The sequence below is a fragment of the Mchenga conophoros genome, linkage group LG12 (genome assembly GCF_057382185.1).
Source record: "Mchenga conophoros isolate Kocher_MC1m ecotype Shallow Benthic linkage group LG12, M_conophoros_male_GT1.1, whole genome shotgun sequence".
Taxonomy (NCBI): Eukaryota; Metazoa; Chordata; class Actinopteri; order Cichliformes; family Cichlidae; genus Mchenga; species Mchenga conophoros.
In genome coordinates, this window is record NC_140537.1 from 22,107,489 (window position 1) to 22,127,777 (window position 20,289).

Sequence of the window (20,289 nt, forward strand, 5' to 3'; positions counted from 1 at the left end):
CGTATCTACAGTTGAGCACCAGCACCGTCGCATGATGGTGACATTCATGTTGTAAAGGTTTTCTGACTGCTGAAGCAATCTAAGATGAAAAAGTAAAGAAGGAAAATTTTTATATAGTACCTTTTGAGATAAATATCACAAAATGCGTCACAAAAAAATGCTAGAACATCAAAACAAAAGTTTCTCAAAAGCAAGTTTTAAAGGATGAGTTTCAAGCTGTTTTCTAAAAGAGATCACTGAGTCCACAGATCTCCGGCTCAGAGGGAGACACTTCCAGAGTCTGGGGGCCACTGTTGTAACAGCTCTGTCTCCCTTAGTTCTCAACCTTGTATGATGCACATTCAAAAAAAACAAACAAAAAAAAAAAACATAGTGTAGAGAGACTCTTTTCTACACAATGGGATAAACTAGGAACACATGAGGCCCAAATATGTTCCATCTCAGCTAATTAAAACAGCCCATTTTGTACTCTCTTGCAAAATGAAAAGCAAAAAGCAGCAAAGAGGACAGAATGGATGTAGCCTTACTCAGTAGCAGCATATGGTCTCAAGTGAAGAAGGACACATGAGAAGCTTTCATTCACAGAAAAGATCCTTCCTGGTATCTTGCCAGAGAACTCTGGTAAAAGCTTAATCTGTCAAACAGGATCACTGCCGGGCGACGATGCGGACGGAGAAGGGCCTCCTTCTTATAGTTGTGTCAAAGCATGACATGCTCATTGCAATAACGCTGTAGCTCTGGGTCAGTTGAGAGATTGATATTTTGGATGGATGTTGGATGATAGCCTTGATGCTTGGCGGCCAGATTGCTGTAGGAACAGACTGTGTAACATCTCTGTTGACGAGGGACATGTTCCACATACGTGATAAATATTTATTCTAATTTCCCATAATATGAAAAGCAAACTTTTGAGGCAAAAGATCAGGTCACATTAGCTGTAGCCTGTTATTGTTTTAGGGTAAATATAGCTTCAGTAAATAAAACCTAATGAACATTTATACGCTTAACCACACTAAATGGTGATTGTACATATATCAAAACAATTGAAACCACGCCCCAAAAGATATTTTACAAATGTTTCTGCAACTTATTGCCTCAAACTTGTGCATTCTTTTTAAAGGGCACCAGAGGGCGATACCTGTGGTTGCAAAAAGAGTTCTAGTTCGATAGAAGTCTGTTGGAAGAACAGCCCTCTGCTGGGGGCTAAACATTTTTCTGCTGCATTTATGATGCAGTACAAGAGTCAGAAAGGAGAGTTTTACCTAGTATGTTGTCACTGGATAATGACTTGTGATAGACAAGCTGTAAGCCAATAAGCGTGTGGCTTCACAGTCACATCTGCGCCTTATCATGACATCAGGTTTTGAAACGCAAAGATGGCAAAATCACAAATGCTTATCTCATAACTTCAAAAAGAGACACAAACCTGTCGGAAACATTGTGCTTCTCTGCATACTCAGTTTTATGGTTTCACCATGGCAGAATGTGCTTTCATATAATTAATCTAGATAAACCAATATTTGCTTCTAAATATACAGAATACAAAGGCAAAAGTTTTGGGTAAAATTATAAGCAGGTAGCTAAGGAGGGAACACATGTGCTCATATGCTGTCCACTAGCTATAGTCATGTATCAGTTTTTTTTGCCTCCTTATTTTACGCCTCAGCTTGGCTTTAGCAGAAAGCCTGAAATATTGGCTGTTTATACCAAAGACTAAGACAGCAGGGTAACAGATGGGCTCCCAGATTGTCTCATGACTAACCATCTATCCAGTTTTGTTTATCAATCTCAAGCTGTAAGACAGAACCTTAGACTTAAACTTAGACTATTCACATTGGTAATGGTTCCTGCACCTATTAGCTTATCCAGTCTGGACTCAATATCCTTAACTCCCATCATTATTACTGGGGAAACACCCAAAAGAGAGACGTTTAAAAATTTAAGCTGGTGTTCATTTATTCCAATATATAAAAGTCAGATTAGGCTTAAAAGTCCAAGCTATCCAAATATTAGAGATTCATTTTTATAAGAAGCAATTAGGAGTTTGTGCATGTGTTCCACAGGCAAAGCCTTCCAGAAGATTAAAGGTGGAAATCTTTTAATATGAAACAAGAATAGGAAAATTTTGGTTTGCACGAAGAGCATAACATTATAGAGCAAATCAGGCGGTTCCCTTTACTACTTTACTCTTTTACACCCCATGATCGCACACTGAGTCACTTTACTACAAAAACACGGCAGCTTAGCAGAGGTTTTGAGGATTTCTGTATGAAACATAGGTTTAATATGCAGATGATTATGCTCAGCACCTAATGAGTGCAAAGAAGACTGGGTTTTGTCAATTTCTGAGAAGTTGGATTTTGGTGAAGAAGTACTTGATAAGTGTAAATAGTTCTCCTCTTGGAACATCTATTGGATTTGTGGCTCTTTCTCCAAAATGTGTGCAGCAATTATAGCATTATTCAGAGCACAAAAGCAGTCCTTTAAATACAGGCAGCATGTTTCGGGCTTTTACTGATGAAGGGGCTGTGATTAGAGAGAAGAAGAATGGGATTTTCTTTGTTAGAATGGGCAGTTTTGTTGCTTTGCAAAGTTTTTCATTCCTAAAAGCCTATGCATCAGAAGATAGGGAGGAAGATAACGAGATAGAAAGGGGGTGGCGGCAAAAAGAGCTTTTACTGGAAGCCTAAGATACAGAATGGAAGAACAATCAAAAAGGAGAATTGAGTGGGAGACTGACAGTAAAGAAGAAGGAGGATACTTACTTTCATTTGCCTAGTCATTCGTAAAGACTTCTTAGTGAAGGAAAAAAAGATGAAAAAAAAAAGACAAAACAAAGATCTGCTCTCCATGAGCTGCTTGTGACTTTATTACAGCTTGCAGAACCAATTAATCAGCATAATGCATTTAACCAATTATGCTAGATTTGATCTGACTGTAGGGCTAATTCAATAGAGATCCTTAGTGATTTACGAGGGCCAGTTTATTGTAGTGCCGGATTGGTGGTCTGACATCCCATTGCGAGATAACTAAGAGGCATTAAGGAGATCTCAGAAAACATGTAAACTGACATCTTTCAGCAGAATGAGGCTTTAAAAATCCCCTGACAACCTTCAAAAATCTTTTTAACTTTAAACAAACTTTTACAGTGACATTTATAGTTTTCTTTTATTGGACTTTTAAAGCAGGGACTCATTGATCACATTCAGAAGACATTCTGTAAAAAGACAAGGTTGTAGGAAAGAAACCCCAAATAAAATAAAACGATTGTCTAATAAAAATGCTTTTCTATTCTTTTTCCAGTAGAGTTGATTAGTACAGTACATTGTAATTAGTTTTCCACCAAATGACCGTGAGCAATGGCCACGTGCAACTCTTCCAGTGGTACTGGAATAAGTAAGAAAGCCAGTGTTATAAATTATATTGACATTTATTTCAAAGGATACTTTTGGCTGTAAAGTAAAAGAAATATTATGGAATATAGTTAGCATCATCACCTGATACTTCATAATAAGAATTTCAAATAGAAATATATTTAAATTAAATTCTGTGAAGTAAATAATGTGAAGGTTACCATGATTAAGCATCTTGATGATGCTTCTCAACTTAAAACTGCGATTGTGAGAATTTCTTGTGGTCAGTAGGTGTTTATTACTTTTGTAGTGGAGTCATGCTGGGAATTGCAAGCCCACCATGGTTCATGGGAAACATTTTGACATATCACAGCATGAAAACGGTTTAAATCATAATATTAATGATGATGCTTTGGTGTCAGAATCCTGGTATTTTGCATGCTTGGCCATGGTTGATTGGAACACAAGCATATCAGAGCCAACAGCAGTCACTGTTTTCTTACCTTTATTTCTTACACACACATGCTCACAAACACAGATGCTGTGAGCTTTGTGACATGGTGTTATACTGCTGAAATCAACCACTAAAGGGCCCAAAGTACACCAAGAAACTAATGCCCATGCCGTTACATCACCAGCAGCATGGGCCTAAATTATCAATACAAGGAAGGATGGATCCATGCTTTCATGTTGTTTTTGCAAACTTTTGACCCTAGCATCCATATGTGGCAACAGAAATAGAGACTTCTCACAGAGGACTTTTTATTTTTGTTAGCGTTAGAGACAGTTGCATGCTTATGCAGCCATTCTCATTTTGTGGGCCAGTTACATATAGTGAAAGACAGGAAAGGTTGTGTGATTTTATGAAAAATAGCTTGTCTCAGTCTTTTTGTTCTGCCCAGCCCCCTTTATTCCTTTCCATTTCTCAGCCATTTACTCTCTATATAATCTTGTTAAATTCATGCTTTCTGTACTGTAATTTTTCCTCATTGCTCTTCCTTCACACACAGGTCTCACTTGTGTTTTTTTTCTCTCCACACCATCCACACTCCATTATCTCTCTCCTTCTACACATCTTTAGCCTGGCTAATGTGCTCCCTTCACTCATTCATACACTTGAATACTCACATACACACGCGCGCACACACACACACATTCGCACTAACAGACCATTCAGTTCCGCCAGCTTGTCGGAGTGTGACTGATTGATTACTACCCAGAAGGCTTGGCTTTGTTGATGTCAGAAACAGGACAGGTACCTTGGACCACAGGGGGCACAGGGAAGATTGATGTCTCTCTCTTTCACAACTCCCTTTTCTTTCTCTCATTTTCCCTCTGCATTTTCATCTTTCACACTTCCACACGCAGACGCTCATTGACCCCAAGTGATCACTGGAAGGGCTTTTTGTAGTTGCACTTGAGCGCAAGTCAGGTAGGAAGGCAGGCATGTAAATTATGTAGCTACGATGTACAGCTGAACAGTTTTCAGTCTTACACGTAAATTAGGTTTCTTACCGGTGGAAACACAAGTTTTAGATAACATAAAGATGCCATCGTAAATGGACTCTCATTTGGACACTGCTGTGTACGGTCAATAAACAGATAAACACTTGATAAGAATGTTTTAATAGGAGGACACCACAAAGGCTACCACCTGGTTGTTCACAAGCTAGGTTCACATGTTCTTTCCAGTCTTCTTGTCAACTGTGACTCTAATTTTATGCAGTGGTTCCATCTTTGTGTAGGATCTCAGAATGGTGGTCATTCTTAATTAGTCTGATGGCTACACAGGTAACAAGTTTTTTGCGGCTATGTTGTGGACAGTGTTGGGAAGGTTACTTTTAAAATGTATTCCACTACAGATTACAGAATACATGCCCCAAAATGTATTTTGTAACGTATTCTGTTACGTTACTAAATGAGAGTAATGTATTCTGAATACTTTGGATTACTTAATATATTATCATGCTGTTTACAACTACATGAATGTGATTTGTTACTATTACTGAAGGTCCCCGGCTCCGAATGGTAGTAAAGGGACCTCTGACTAATACGTCGGGTTCCGTGTCGGGCTCGTAGCTGAAAACTAGCTTTACTTTGTTGTGTGGGTCAACTTTGCTTGCGAGAGACAGAGAGAGGCGTTGAAAGGCTGCTGCAACGGAACTTATTGTTTCGGAGGAAAACATGAACACGGTGTACAGTCGAGTCTTAATAGCGTACTTACAACTGGGCTCGTCAGGCTGCAGTGGTTATTATTATATTTACATGCTTCCAGCTCCCGTTTCTGCTCGGTGACAAGTCGTACTTTTCAACTCTCCTTTTTCTCCCTCCTCGCGCTCACAGACACATCACCGGTATGGCAGTCCATTCTCCCTGCAGCACGGACTACACTGCCCATGAGGCTACATTCTTTAGGGCTATGCCTGTAGCATTCTGCCTATTAGCTTAGCACAACAACAACAACAACAAAAAGGCGCTCTCTCACCTAGGAAACACACAGTCGCAGAGAGAGCGTCACCCTGTAACCATGGCAACTGTAACGCTGCCGCCTGGAACAACAGAACGTAGCTGTCAAACAAAACCCAAACAGTCCGCGACAATATGAAACGGGAAAGTACCGCCGTGTAATCCATTTATTTCAACAAAGTAACTGTATTCTAAATACCACCTTTTTAAACGGTAACTGTAACGAATACAGTTACTCATATTTTGTATTTTAAATACGTAACGGCGGTACATGTATTCCGTTACTCCCCAACACTGGTTGTGGAGTTGAGGAGAAAAAATTAGATTAGAGATAATACACTTCATGAGGCATCATCTTATCTATCTGCCTCACTAACTCTTTCCGTTTCTCTTCCTCAGCCTCTCCCTCCTCTCTCAGTTTCAGCTCTGCAGGAGGCATTAATGATCTGATATGGGATCTGCCCTTTACTACCCCAACCAGCTGTAACACAGCATTTGCAATAATAATAGCTGATGTGGGGCCACCCATTGTTCAACCCCAGCCAGGTGTTTTTGGGCACCTGGAAATTTAATGATCTGACCGGGGAAGCGACCCTTTGACACTTCGACATATGACTATTTTAACACTACTGTGTCACAGATTGTGGTACGAGAGGCATTGTAAACAATACACCACATACAAACCACATTCCTTAGGTTTGACAGAGGCGGATACATAAGACCATTTTGAAACTGCGATAACGAGCAGTGTTGGCTTTAGCTGACATTTGATAAATGGACCTAATATAATGATATTTTGTTTCAGATATAGTTTGGTGCAGTGACCTCTGCGTTTTTTTCCGTTACTAAAGCTGCAGCCAATTTTGCTCTTATCAGTACTGCTTCAAAATTTCATTTTCTGCCTTAGCCTATTACATTTACACCTGTAAGTATAAACAAACCTACAGCTTTGTGAAATTAAAAGGCAATATACAATTACAACAGTCACTGCTATTCATGCTGGATGCCTTTTGGTGTGCCTCAAATTTACATTACATTTCTTCAGCTAATAACCGCTCTGCTAATTATGATCACTTTGTGAACACAGGCTTAAAGATAGACAAAAATAAATCGCTGTCACATAAGCTCCATATTAATATAGCTGTATCTTACTCTATGTGCTTCCTGCCCATTGGCTTGTTTGTCTATATGCAAGACTGTGATATTATATTTGTTTTACCGGAGATTACGCGACTGTGAAATGGCTGGGAGGCTTTTATGCTGCTCTTTTTCCATATATATCACTATAAGGACACTTAAAGACTCTAATAGTGTCCCTTTAGTTCACTGCCGTTCTGAAAATGTAATGTAGATAAGATAAGATAACCTTTATTAGTCCCACACGTGGGAAATTTGTTTTGTCACAGCAGGAAGTGGACAGTGCAAAAGTTATGAGGCAAAAATTAGAATACAATAAGAATAAATACAGTACACAACTGTACAGAATAGAATAAAATAAAATACTATATACAGTAGAATAAAATAAAATAAATATACAATAAGATAAAAATAGAATACAAATACAAATACTATATACAACTGAGTAAAAATAAAAGTAGTGAAGTAAAAGATCCACGCAAGGTTACCATGATTAAGTAGCTTGATGAAGTTACAGAGAGAAATATTTTACAATTTGTGGAGCTTTATTTCTTGAAGTAGTTTTGTGTGAACCACTAAAGTGTGAGAGGTGAAGGAGAAATTAAAAAAAAGAAAAGAAAAACATTTTAAGTAAGATTTATATCTCTCCTTTGCTATTCCTGTTTTTCTTTCTGCCTCTATAACACCCCAATTTATGCATATTTTAGACTGTCCAGTTTTGCTCTGTATATTGAGCTATTATACAGGAAAATAGGAGCATAACTTCAAATTGCCTCCTTCATCATGACCAGTGATGCTGCAGGGAGTGTGTCTATACACCCTCTAAACCCCTGCAGGGCTAAGTTTCGTGTGGAATAAATCCCCAGACCTGGCTCTCTCAAACAGATTATGCTACACATGATCTCTCTCTCTCTCTCTCTCTCTCTCTCTCTCTCACACTCTCTCTCACACTCTCTCTCTCTCTCTCTCTCACACACACACACACACACACACACACACACACACACACACACACACACACACACACACACACACACACACACAGAGCTTTGGACTACATGCTGTGCTCTGTTCCATATTCTTTAAACATCCTTGCAGATTCATGCCATTTAATGCCCATGCATATGATTCCCATTGCATATGTAGATGAGCTGGGGAGACAATTCATTTATTGTACAAACAAAAACAATGTTTTTAGGTCATAGCCATCATATCACTCATTGTTTCTTTATTTGAACAACTGAAAACTGCCTTTTTTATTAATTTATGCAACATTTAGGCACTGTCATCTGACAAAAATCAATCCCAAGACATGAAACAAACCCATGTAATGAAATGAGTGCATCCAAAGAGGCATACCTTGTTATTCATCAGTGTTTCCAATCAGGCAGCTCAGTGGGGGAAAAAAATGTCTAGACTAAACCAGGATACACCACATCCACAGACGTCATACATGCGGTACTCAGCTCGTTCACAAAGCTAAATTAGAGAGCCAAAATGCAGTGACTCAGTTTTACAGGCTATCCAGAAACTATAGAAAAAATTGAGAATCACAGCACAGTGTACAGTGGAGCAGTTTAACGGGGAACTCCAGCAGGAGTTCACAGTGCCCAGAGCAGCAGAGAGCAGACAACAAATAGGTTGCTAAATTAAGTCCTCACCTTCTGTGCTTCACTCAGCGGCCAGGTTTGTTGTAGGCAGCGAGTCTCCCCCGGTGTGTGAGAAGTAGCTACCAGCGCTGCCAGTACCACAGAAAAGTAACAGTAGTCACCTTACTTGAGTCAGCCATAAAGTGTTAAAGCTCATGTTAATAAAAATGGAAGAGAGCTGAGATAAGCTAACCTGGCTTGTAGCTAAGAGAGCAAGAAGAGTGAACTAAATGTGTGCCATTTGCTTACTTCATGGTAGGGGGCATCCTGGGTGAGTCACAAAGATCTCAGATTTGATTTGATAAGACAAAATTATTTTTCTGGCCATGGCATGTACAGTTTTGCATTGAAGTAATACAGCTATTAAAATATAATGAGCTGTAAAAAAAAAAAAAAAAAAAATATATATATATATATATATAACTATTTTTCCTAAACAAGCAGAACTGAAATTAGCATTTAAATATGTAATTAAATGAAATGAGGAATGTCTCCTCATTCCAGCTGGGCTTTGTGTGGTCACCCTATAATGATGTCCAGTAAGAGGTGACTATATCATGGGACAGCAAAGACTGAAATTTTTTGGACATGTGCAGAGGAGGGATAGAGGATATGGTGGACAAAAAAAATTTGATTATGGAGCAGGCAGGCAGGAGGAAAAGAGGAAGACTATAAAGAAGAATTATGGATGTAGTGAAGGAGGAGAGGTAGAGGGTTGGTGACTGAGGAGCATGCTAGGGAGAGGGTGAGGTGGAAGCAGGTTATCCACTGGTACAACCAATTAAAAGTAAGCAGCTGAAAGAAGAAGTGCTAGTTGAAAGTTAGCAACATATCTAATAAGTACACAACTGTACCTAGGTGGCTGCATCTGTCTCATAACTTCAATATTACAGTAATTAATGCACACTGACAGCAGTGAGTTTCCTGTATATGCATTAAATCTCTTCAGCTTGTCTGCATTCCCACACTGATAGACAGCAGTCTAATGTGGCTAAGGAGCCACGCTCACACACCCACGCATTGTTCCCAAGTCAGTCGTTGGCTAAGAGATTTAATGTTGCCTCAATAATGACTAATGAGCTATAAAATGCAACAAACAGCCATACAGAAAAGCAATAAAAAACAAAGCAGACTAGGTTTTAATGCATCACCACTTATACACAATTGTACATTTTAGATGAATTTCTTTTGCTGAATTAACTGTCATCAATAAATTAAACTTGTTTTTCAAATAAACAGTTATAAGTTTAAACAATATAAAACTTCACCCAACATAGAAAAGATGGAAACTACCCTGTGCTTTGTGTCTAGAATTACCCACAAGGATGTCATTGTTATGATAGTTTCGTATATATATATTTTAAATTTTAAGTTCAGTATAGTGTCAGTTTGTTACAAGAGTGAAGTTTTACATTTCAGTTAATTTATATTGTTTAAAAATGTTTAATTTGTTATTTTCCCCCAATACCTCTTTTAGATCAGCTTTAGTCATTTTAAAGTTGACATATTATAATTTGTTTCCCATATTTATCTCAAATCAGTTTGAGAAATTTAATTTGAATCCATTGTGTCAAATAGCTATAGGATTGTTTGTTAACACAAATATGCACCAAGGCTGATTAAGTATTTATATTTTCTAGATAAATATTTCTGATAAAGAGGTAGGTACTGGTGTAAGGCACTGTCGTTATTGCCATGCACATGTTATTTCATATTGCAAAAGAATTAGAACAGTAATAGTTATCAAAGCTGCTATGTCTGCAGGGGGAAAACACCTAAGTTGCAGTGGGAAAAAACAACTTTTCACTCTAATACAGCAACATAAACTAGAACCTAAAATGAACATTTGAGTTGAATCAAAAGCTGTAAAAGTGGCTGTCACAACTGCCAAGGCTAAAGCAGTTGTACTTGCACTTTATTTTTTATATGCTGTGTGAGAAATATGTTATATGCTGCCATATTTACGTAGGAGGTAGTGCAAAATGTTGTAGGAGTTTAGCTGTGTTTACCATTACTGTACCCTGTAGGTACAGAAATAAATGTATTTTTTCCTTTCTCTTAAAGTTCCAATTGTTACTTTGTTGTTACTTTGACCACACTGTGATAACTATGATAACCGACATGAGCATTATCCTGACCAGGGACGTGCGAGAAACTATGATGTACAAGAACATGAAACCTGAACATAACCCGAGCAGAATACGTGAAACTTGACGACCTGACGGCGACTAAAAGAAAACACAGACTAAATACACACAGAGGTGATTAGGGGAAGTGGAAACGTATGGGGAAAACAGCTGACACAAATGAACATCATGACACCACAGGGAAATGTACATTAAGCACAATGAACATAGAAACAAGACTTTCAAAATAAAACAGGAAACACTGAGAGACGTAGACATGACAACTAGCACAGAAGACAAGAACAGACTCACATAGATGGAAACCTAAACTAGAATAAAACTCAATTAAATCCTAACTAATAATGGCAACACCAGAACTAAGCATATATTCAATATCATATAAGAAATCAAAAAATACAAAGTGAACTCAAAATGCTGGGTCACAAACCCAGCCCCTGACAAAAGGTCTAAAAGAGATTTCCAAAGGAATTTGAACCAATAGCAATGAGTTATTTTGTCACAGTTAGCTATATGCTAAGTTCCTTTTTCATCCTTAGACACTGCAAAGAAATTTGGGAGAAAGAGTTCTTTCTCAAGTTAGTATTATGTATGTACAAGTATCTCACAAGAAAAAAATGTTTCAAAGTAACCACTTTTTCCTTGACCATATTGTAAGTACCCAGAAGCCTCAAACAACCATATGTGAATGACCACAGGGATAAGACGCAGAAATAGACTCAAGGTGTCGTCCCCGAGGGCTGATGAAGGAGTATCTAAAAACTCTCGCTAGGAAAACAACATATTGCTTCATGTTTTAATTGGAGCAAGTTAATGGTCCGTGAAGACTTGTGTATTAGTCACTAAGACAAGCTGTTCTGATCAAAAAAAAAAAAAAAAAAGTGTGTGTGAGTGTTACCACACGGATCGCTTCGTTTTCTGTGTCTCACTGGCCAAATGCCCATTATGCATCAAGCCTAGAGAAGCGGGAACCATCAGGTTGCCACTTATGTGAGTGAGCGTAAAATTACAGGCATTCTGGAAACAGATGATTATGTTTTGACACATAAAAAGTATTACTGAAGATGTGCGAGGTGTGTCCTCCACTCCCTGTTTAAGGGTATCTGTAACCTCGGGTAATGATCTGGCTGGCAATAAAGTTTGATCTGATGAACCAACCCCTCCTGGAGTCACTGTGATGCTGGGACAGCAATGCAGCCAAGCAACCACAGGCGTGTCCCAGACGCACGTAGCTTCTCTGTCTTATTTTTACTCCATCTGAGATAAGGGAGGAGCGACATGCGGAACCATTTTTGTCCAAGGTTTATTTTTTATTTATTGTTTACATTTTACATTTTTTTTCTGGTAAGCGAGCAGAAACTCCTAATGACAGACATTTCCATCGGTGAAAGTTACTCATGAGTAAATTTGGCCAACAGAGCTGTCACAACTGCTCAAGTGTCGGTGCTGACTAGGTTATGTGATATGGTTTTGATCTGTCTTATGATCAAGCTGGACTTTCTGGCATGTGGGGACAATATTAAAGCATTTTTTTTAGGGCATGATGGAGCTGCTCATATTACACACACATCATACTTGTGTAATTCAAACCAGAACATTAAGCCTACTCCAGGTTCATGTAAGGCTGTTAATCAACCATCTGGTTGAAAAGTGGAGTAACTTTCTTTGCTAACTTTGGGTGTTCCTCTTAATGCCGGTCTGCTGTGCAGTCGTACTTCCTCTTTTCTTCCAGAATCCAGGTGCTGAGGTGTGAAGATGATGGGACACTGTGGATAATTAAGGGGCTTTCCTGGAGTAAGGTATAATGAACTGATTTTGATTGCTAATTTGTTATGATTCATGTCTGTTGCGGTTCATGAATTCATGTTTTAGGCAGGGACTGGGGAAAAAAAGACTAGTTTTTATTGAATTACTAGATTAACAACGAAAGCAAAAGCTTTCTGTAATATGAAGCTGGCATGCTCTATATCTTACAGTTAGTTTCACATCTAAGCATGTGTTCTTAAATGAGTGCTTCCTAAAAATGAAATGAAATTGCAATTTTTGCATTGTACTGTTAACAAGCTGACCATATTAAATGACCGTGGCCTCTAGTACTCATAATAGCTACATGATGATCACAACCTATATACAGGCTGTTGTCTGATACTCTTCTCATTAAAAGCCAACCTCACCTTATTTAAATTGGCTCGCTATATTTCCTCCTGTGCCACTGTACCACTTCCAGTCCCTCTGTTATTTTCAGACTGCTCCCCAGAGTGCTGTTTTGACCAGTTGAACTTGCAGCTGCCATGCATGCTAGATTTCATTTTGGAGAAGAGGACAAAGCTGCTGCAGGGAGTCAGATCTGACAAGCAGAGCAGGGGTAGAGTGAAAATTGGATCACAAAATGGTATGCACCACAGACATCTCAGGATGTTCTAGTAGAATTCAGTTTTGTCAGACTCATCCTGGGGTACAAATTCATTCTGTTCAATGAAATAATATTGTCGAGTAAGCTCCTGGTCACTCTTCTTCCACCGAAAACCTGTTTGTGGTTGGAGCTAGCTTGCTTCTGTGATGACCTATACATCAAGGCTGGGTCAGTTTGACACAAAACCGATGTTTCCTTTATAGTTAAGTTTGCTGATGCCATCGATATACACACAACAACAACTTTGGAAGCAGTCCAGAGATGCACAAGGAGACTACTTTAAAGAATGGTAAATGGTAAATGGCCTGTATTTATATAGCGCTTTACTAGTCCCTAAGGACCCCAAAGCGCTTTACATATCCAGTCATCCACCCATTCACACACACATTCACACACTGGTGATGGCAAGCTACATTGTAGCCACAGCCACCCTGGGGCGCACTGACAGAGGCGAGGCTGCCAGACACTGGCGCCACCGGGCCCTCTGACCACCACCAGTAGGCAACGGGTGAAGTGTCTTGCCCAAGGACACAACGACCGAGACTGTCCAAGCCGGGGCTCGAACCGGCAACCTTCTGATTACAAGGCGAACTCCCAACTCTTGAGCCACGATCGCCCCACGAAAGAAGAAAGCGTTCAAATTTAAATCAGCCATGGCCTTGACTTTTTTATGTGCAGAGTTGCATAACTTTCTTTTTAAATCTCCTATAATCATGAAGATTACAGCAAAAATCAGTTTTCCATGTACAGATACTGTGTTGTAACATTGTCCTTTGCTCATCCCTGTGTGTGTGTGTGTGTGTGTGTGTGTGTGTGTGTGTGTGTGTGTGTGTGTGGTAATCCAAGGTTCTCTATTCAAGCCACACTGACTGTGCATTCAGACTGTGTATTTCCCTACCTTTGAAACAAAACAGAGCTCCCCATGTTTATAAATAGACCAAAAGTGTCATGGTCCTGGGCCATGTGGGCCCAGTATTCTTAGTTTTCATGTATTTTTGTATTTTGTTCTTTATTTAGGCCATGCTTCCTGGGTTGATCTGTTACGTTGTTCCTTATGTGTTTTCCCTTCGTGACTCTTACCCCCTGTGTGCCCCTCTGTGTATTTATGAGCCCTCGTCTCTCTTTGTGTTTTATTCTATGTTTTCCCCAGCCCGTTATGTCTGCGTTCTCCCCGTGCTCTCTCTCCTCCTGTTTGAACCTCTGTGTACTTCCTGCTTTACTTTGCCCATCTCCCATCAGTGTTACGTTCACTCCTGCCGTGTCTTGTTATGATTATCAGTGTCACCTGTGTTCCCCGTGTGCATCCACTTCCCCTGATCATCCCTCATGTGTATTTAGTCTCTGTGTTTCATACAGTCTGTGTCGCGTCGTCTGTGTTCCCACCCTCCCTGTTTCCATGCCCGGTCTGTTGTATTCATAGCCTTACCTTAGTTCATTCCCAGTTTAGGTTTCTGTTTAGTTATTGCTTTTGAGCTGCCCTTATTCTTGTTTGTTTCTCTTGCGTTACCAGCCACAATAAAAGGCTCGCTTTTGTTTAAAGTTTACTCCCGTGTCACTCGTGTCCGCACCTGAGTCCTCCACGCACTCTCCACACGGTCTGTCACAGCGTGACCGTGACAAAAAGAGCAACATCTAACACTGCATTGAAAAGGTGAGAAGCAGTCTAGAGCTGGTGCCATTAAAAATCCAAAGAAATAAAAACATTTATGTGCATGTTATATTTCAGCTAATAATGAGACTCTGTACTTCTGTTTTTTTTATGTTGTATAATGGACCTTTTATGATTCTCATATTATCGTTAGCATGAAACATAGCTGAGACTAACTGAGCACAGACTTAATACTTCTATGTTAAATCTATGCTGTAAGTATGAACCCCTCTTAAATCCTGCATCATAATATAATACTTGTTGCATTGGTGCAGCCCACAACTGTTGTGATTGGCCTGTTCAGTGCCCTTGATTCCTTCTGTGCATTTCTGGCTAGTTTGTCATCAAAGGTTTTGAATTTATCAGTTCGACTTGTGTCGTGCTTTATACTGTAAGGCAAAGACCCTACAATAATACAGAGAAAACTCCAACAATTAAACCACTCCCACGAGCAAGCACTTGACAACATCAAGTGCTTGGATAAACTCAGGATAAACTCACTTGAGAGAATAATATTCACTGAGAATATAAGGACACGTGTTGGCAAATTCCCATAGGGAGACTGCAAAATCTCTCAGAGTGGATGTGAGGGAAAGTACAAAAAAGTGGTAAAACACAGGAAAAAGACAACAACAAAAACAAAACAGTGTTGTAAGCTCTACAAAGATTCACGGCTTTGTAGTCTCTGTAGTCTTAGGAGTGACATGGTGTGACATTTACTGCAAGTCATCAGAAGGGGAAGTTCAATTTCTCTTTATCTGTAAAAATCAGAGTGGTTCAGGAGTAAGAGATCATAAATCTAATGTAAATGCTCCTCCGAGTAGTTGTTTTGGTCTGGACCAAGTGACCAGTGCACCTTGATGCTTGTGTACGTAATCACATGACTGTTAAGGTCTGTGAGGCTAAATTCATTTTTGGAATGATGAAAACTTTGTAATGACTGTAGATCATTCATGTTTATGGCCATTTCTTCAACTTCAGTGGAGTGAGTGAGTATGGCTGTATAAGGATACTGAAAGAAAAATGAAAAAAATAAATAAAAAAAATACCAGAACACAAATTAGAGGCAAAAAATAACAGCTTAGTTTTATTTTGAAGAAGGCGTTTAAAAACAGCATGTATCAAGTGTGCGTCTAGGGATTTGAAGAGAAGAGCCATAAAGTGATAAAACCAACAACAGAGAGGAGAAGAAGGGTCTAAGGTTTGTATTTAATCCCTCTGCTGTTTGTGTCTGCAGCTCTCACAAGAACACTAAAGCTTCCGAGGCAAGATGTCTTTATCACGCCGTATCCCCACACCACATTTAACCTGCCCAGCATATCCCTTTCCTTATCCTCTTCTCTCCACTCCTCACTTCTTTTTTCCAGCAGCTTTTCTGTGGATATTTCTTTGCCCTTTGCTTCCTCTTTGCTTGTCTTTGAGCAGCCCTCAACGTGTATTCGCAAGTTGTTTCATTACAACAATAGATCAAAATAGGTATCACTGAGACCGACTTACTTTGATCTTTTCATTTCAAGCAAGCATTTATGCTACTTACACTCGCAGTTTCTATATAAGCACGAGTCAAACCTGGCAGGAATACATATACTGTTATACCATCGAGTGTGTGTGTGTGTGTGTGTGTGTGTGTGTGTGTGTGTGTGTGTGTGTGTGTGTGTGTGTGTGTGTGTGTGTGTGTGTGTGTGTGTGTGTGTTTCTATGTTTATGTGGACTTATAAAATCAATTCTTTCCCACGCAGTGAGGATGTTTGTTGTTCGATAATTTAGAACTAGGCTAGCTTTCAGCACTTAGTTGTTTTGTGCTGTTTCTGCTGTTTTGTGCAAACTTGAAGTGTTTGCAGCAGAGAGGTCTCTTTATTTGAAGGTGAATAAATATGGTAAAGTGGCTGTATTTGTCCTCAGTGGTCAATGTCAGCCAACACTCTCTTTAAATTCAGATCGGCAGTTTTTAACAGGTGGAATGAGGATTATTAATGTAAAGTGGAGTGGGCTTTAGTGTACTCCAAAGAGGGCAAACAAATGACCCCTTTTCAGCTTAAGTGATCCCTGTTCAGCACAGATTTAGCTTGGCTAAAAATTTCCTCATGTTTAGTGAATCACATGTGTCATCATGAAAGGCTTGGAGTAAAAAAGTAAAATACTTGTGTAGCTTTTATGTATTGTTAAATGCTTCTCCAAAAATTTGTTAATGTCTTCCTTCCATGTTTAAGTTGTTCTAAGATATGGATTTATATTATCTGAATCTATGTCTTGCTGAAACATGCCAATATGATAAATACCTGTCAGCTGAAGATTGTACCTTTATAATGCTGACTTTTTATGCACTAATTTGAAGAAAGACTTTTTTGTGAATAGAAGACAGAGATGCTTTTGAACACATTTGGGCAAGCACTAAGTTATTGAAATACTTTCTTGTCAATACGCTAAATTATTACAGTAAACATGAGTGCTAAATTCATGTGTAACGTGATGTCAACTTGATATCATCCAGACTAACAAGTCTGGGGAGTGCTATACAATTTCATGAGATTTTTCACATTTAAATAAAAGCTTCAGTGGTGGAAGTCAATCATACTTTATGACTGTTTGGCCAAGAGCCTGAGCGATCACTCCAGCATGAGGGAAGTTTTAAAAATCATGGTCAATGATTTTATGTCATGTACTACTGATGTATACTGTTTGCACACAGAGGTAAAAGTGCATATGCAGTAGTGCAAGTGAATAATAGTGCGCACACACACACACACACACACACACACACACCTTTATCTAACCCTCACATCATGTCCTTGCCCTCAGCTGCCACTAGCTAATGTGTCACGCTTGGAGGTGGGGGAATCTGGTCGTAGAAGCTGGCACTTGCCTCGGGTTACACTCAAACACACACAAATGCATACGCATAAAAGTGCTAACTTGTTCCTTAGGGTGTGACAAGAGGACAGTGAATCAAAGGACACTGGGAAACAGTCATCTATGACATAGATTGACTCAGACAACCCTGCTTTCCATCCTCTTCATTTTAAATGAATTAGTGACACAATGGATAACCTTTGTGTTACACTGCTTCGGATGTTAGGCTGCATATACACAAACATTACACTGCTCACAGTTGAAGTATCTGATGATCTTTTAACAGTGCTCAGAGTGTGAAAAAAAAAAACTTGCTGGTGAAAAAAATTTGCTTGGGTCACAACTGGCAAGGCTTCTGTAAAGTAGTGACAACCCATTGTCAGGAGGGACAAAATATACAACTACAACAGGGGTGGGCAACTCCAGGCCTCGAGGGCCGCTGTCCTGCAGGTTTTAGGTATTACCCTGGGTCAACACACCTGAAACACGTGATTAGTTCGTTACCAAGCCTCTGGAGGACTTCAGGACACGTTGAGGAGGTCATTTAACCATTTGAATCAGCTGTGTTGAATCAAGGACACGTCTAAAACCTGCAGGACACCGGCCCTGGAGTTGCCCACCCCTGAGCTACAATCATGAAGTATACAATGTAAATCCAAACAGAATACAATGATTTGCAAACCTAATAAACCCATATTATCTTCACAACAGAACACAGAAAACCTGCAACATTTTTCAATTTCATAAAGAAATTATTTGCTCATTTTAAATTTCATGTCTGTCTCAAAAACGTTGGAATGAGGGGAACAAAAGGCTGCGAAAGTACATGGTACTAAAAAGAAACAGCTGGAACATTGTGAAACTAATTAGATTATTTGGTGGCAGGTCAAAAACGCATCTGCAAATAAAAAGAGTTTCTAAGAATGGCAGAGCATCTCAGAAGTAACAATGGGCACAGAAATTAATCAGCAGACAAATGTGTCTTTAAATTGTAAAACAATAATATAATTGCAAAGACTTTGAATATCTTATCATCTACAGTGCATAATATCATCAAAACATCAGATCTGGTGAAATCTCTGTACGCAAAAATCAGGATTAGATGCCCGTCATCTTCAGGGCCTCAGGGAGCACTGCATTAAAAACAGGCATTAGTCTATTGTGGAAATCACGGCATGAGCTGAACACTTCCAGAAATCATTGTCTGTAAACACAGCTTGTGGTGCTGTCCTCAAATACAGGCTAAAGTGCTGCCATGCAAATAAGAAGACATGATTGAGAAATGTATCTGTCTTCTCTGGGCCAAAGCTAAGCTAACATGGACCGAGGCAAAGTGGCAAACTGATCTGTGGTCAGACAAGTTGAAATTTTTGAAAAACAATGACCCTGCATCTTCTGGACTCTGATGGTATAGGGGTACATAGAAATGGAATTGGCAGCTTGCATAATTTTGAAAGGTACATATAGATTATAGAGTGCATACATGTAATTATTGATGTTTTACAAGCAGATTCCCCTGCTTTGGTTTGGTCTGTGTGGAAAGTGCTGGTACTAAGCAGCTGACTATGTACTGCAAACCCAGTCACAGCTTTTCAGTATAAAGAGTTATGTCAATCATGAACAGCAAGGCAAAGTGTAGATGGTAAAACCGGTACAATTATTACACTGCATTTTGAAAAACAAGTTATGACCAACTTAGCTTAAAATCTGTTGACCTTGTTTACAAGGTACCTTTGAAACGTTGGTACAATGTTGTTTAAGGTCACGGCTAGATAACTGTAATTTTCTTTGACCTGCTACCAACAACATCATCCTCACAAATAATAACAGAGGGTAAACAAGTATCTGCTCTCTGTAGCTGCCCTTTTTGAAGTCCTTCACACAAATTTACTTGATGTGGGGAAAGCCACATGGTAAGCACACAAACATTAAAAAAAACCAGCGAGTCAATTTTCAAAGCACATATATTTTTCCATTTGTTTACTGGAACAGCTGAGTGGTAAAGAAAAACGCTCCAGGGAATTCAGTTTGCCATTCGTGTGTCCTGTCTGTATAAATTAAGAGCTGAAATTGCAGGTGTAGATATTTTCTCCCCCTACATCACCTTTTTATCCAAATGTGTAGAAAGAGGGAAGGTGGTGCAGACATCAGCAGTTCAGTGAATCTCTGCATATAGCTACTGGGAAATAGGTAGACCTAAGGGAAAAGGTCAAAGCAATATAATTTTGACAACTAGATTGGAAGGGCTTGTTTAGCTTCTGGGGGTGTGGGTGTTCTTTCCTACAGTTCTGCACATTACACGGGGCAGAGTGTTGTGTGCAGTATTTTCTGTCATATAGTGAAAGCAAGCTATATACATTTGGTATAGTCTGGTGGATGTTACTTAGAAAGTAATGGAGCCTTGCTTTCTGGGGAAAGTTGTTTTGATCATAGCATGTTTAGAGAAGAAGAAGAAGAAGTACAAGACATGCTGTTTGTTACTAAATATTAGTTCTTAAATATAGAACAAAGTAATTAGCAATTTGATTGCATGAATTTGTAATCCATACCCTGTAATTATTTCATTTGTAAACAAAGATAATCAAAGAAGACTTAATTAGCATTCAGCGTAGCATACAAACTCTGAAAA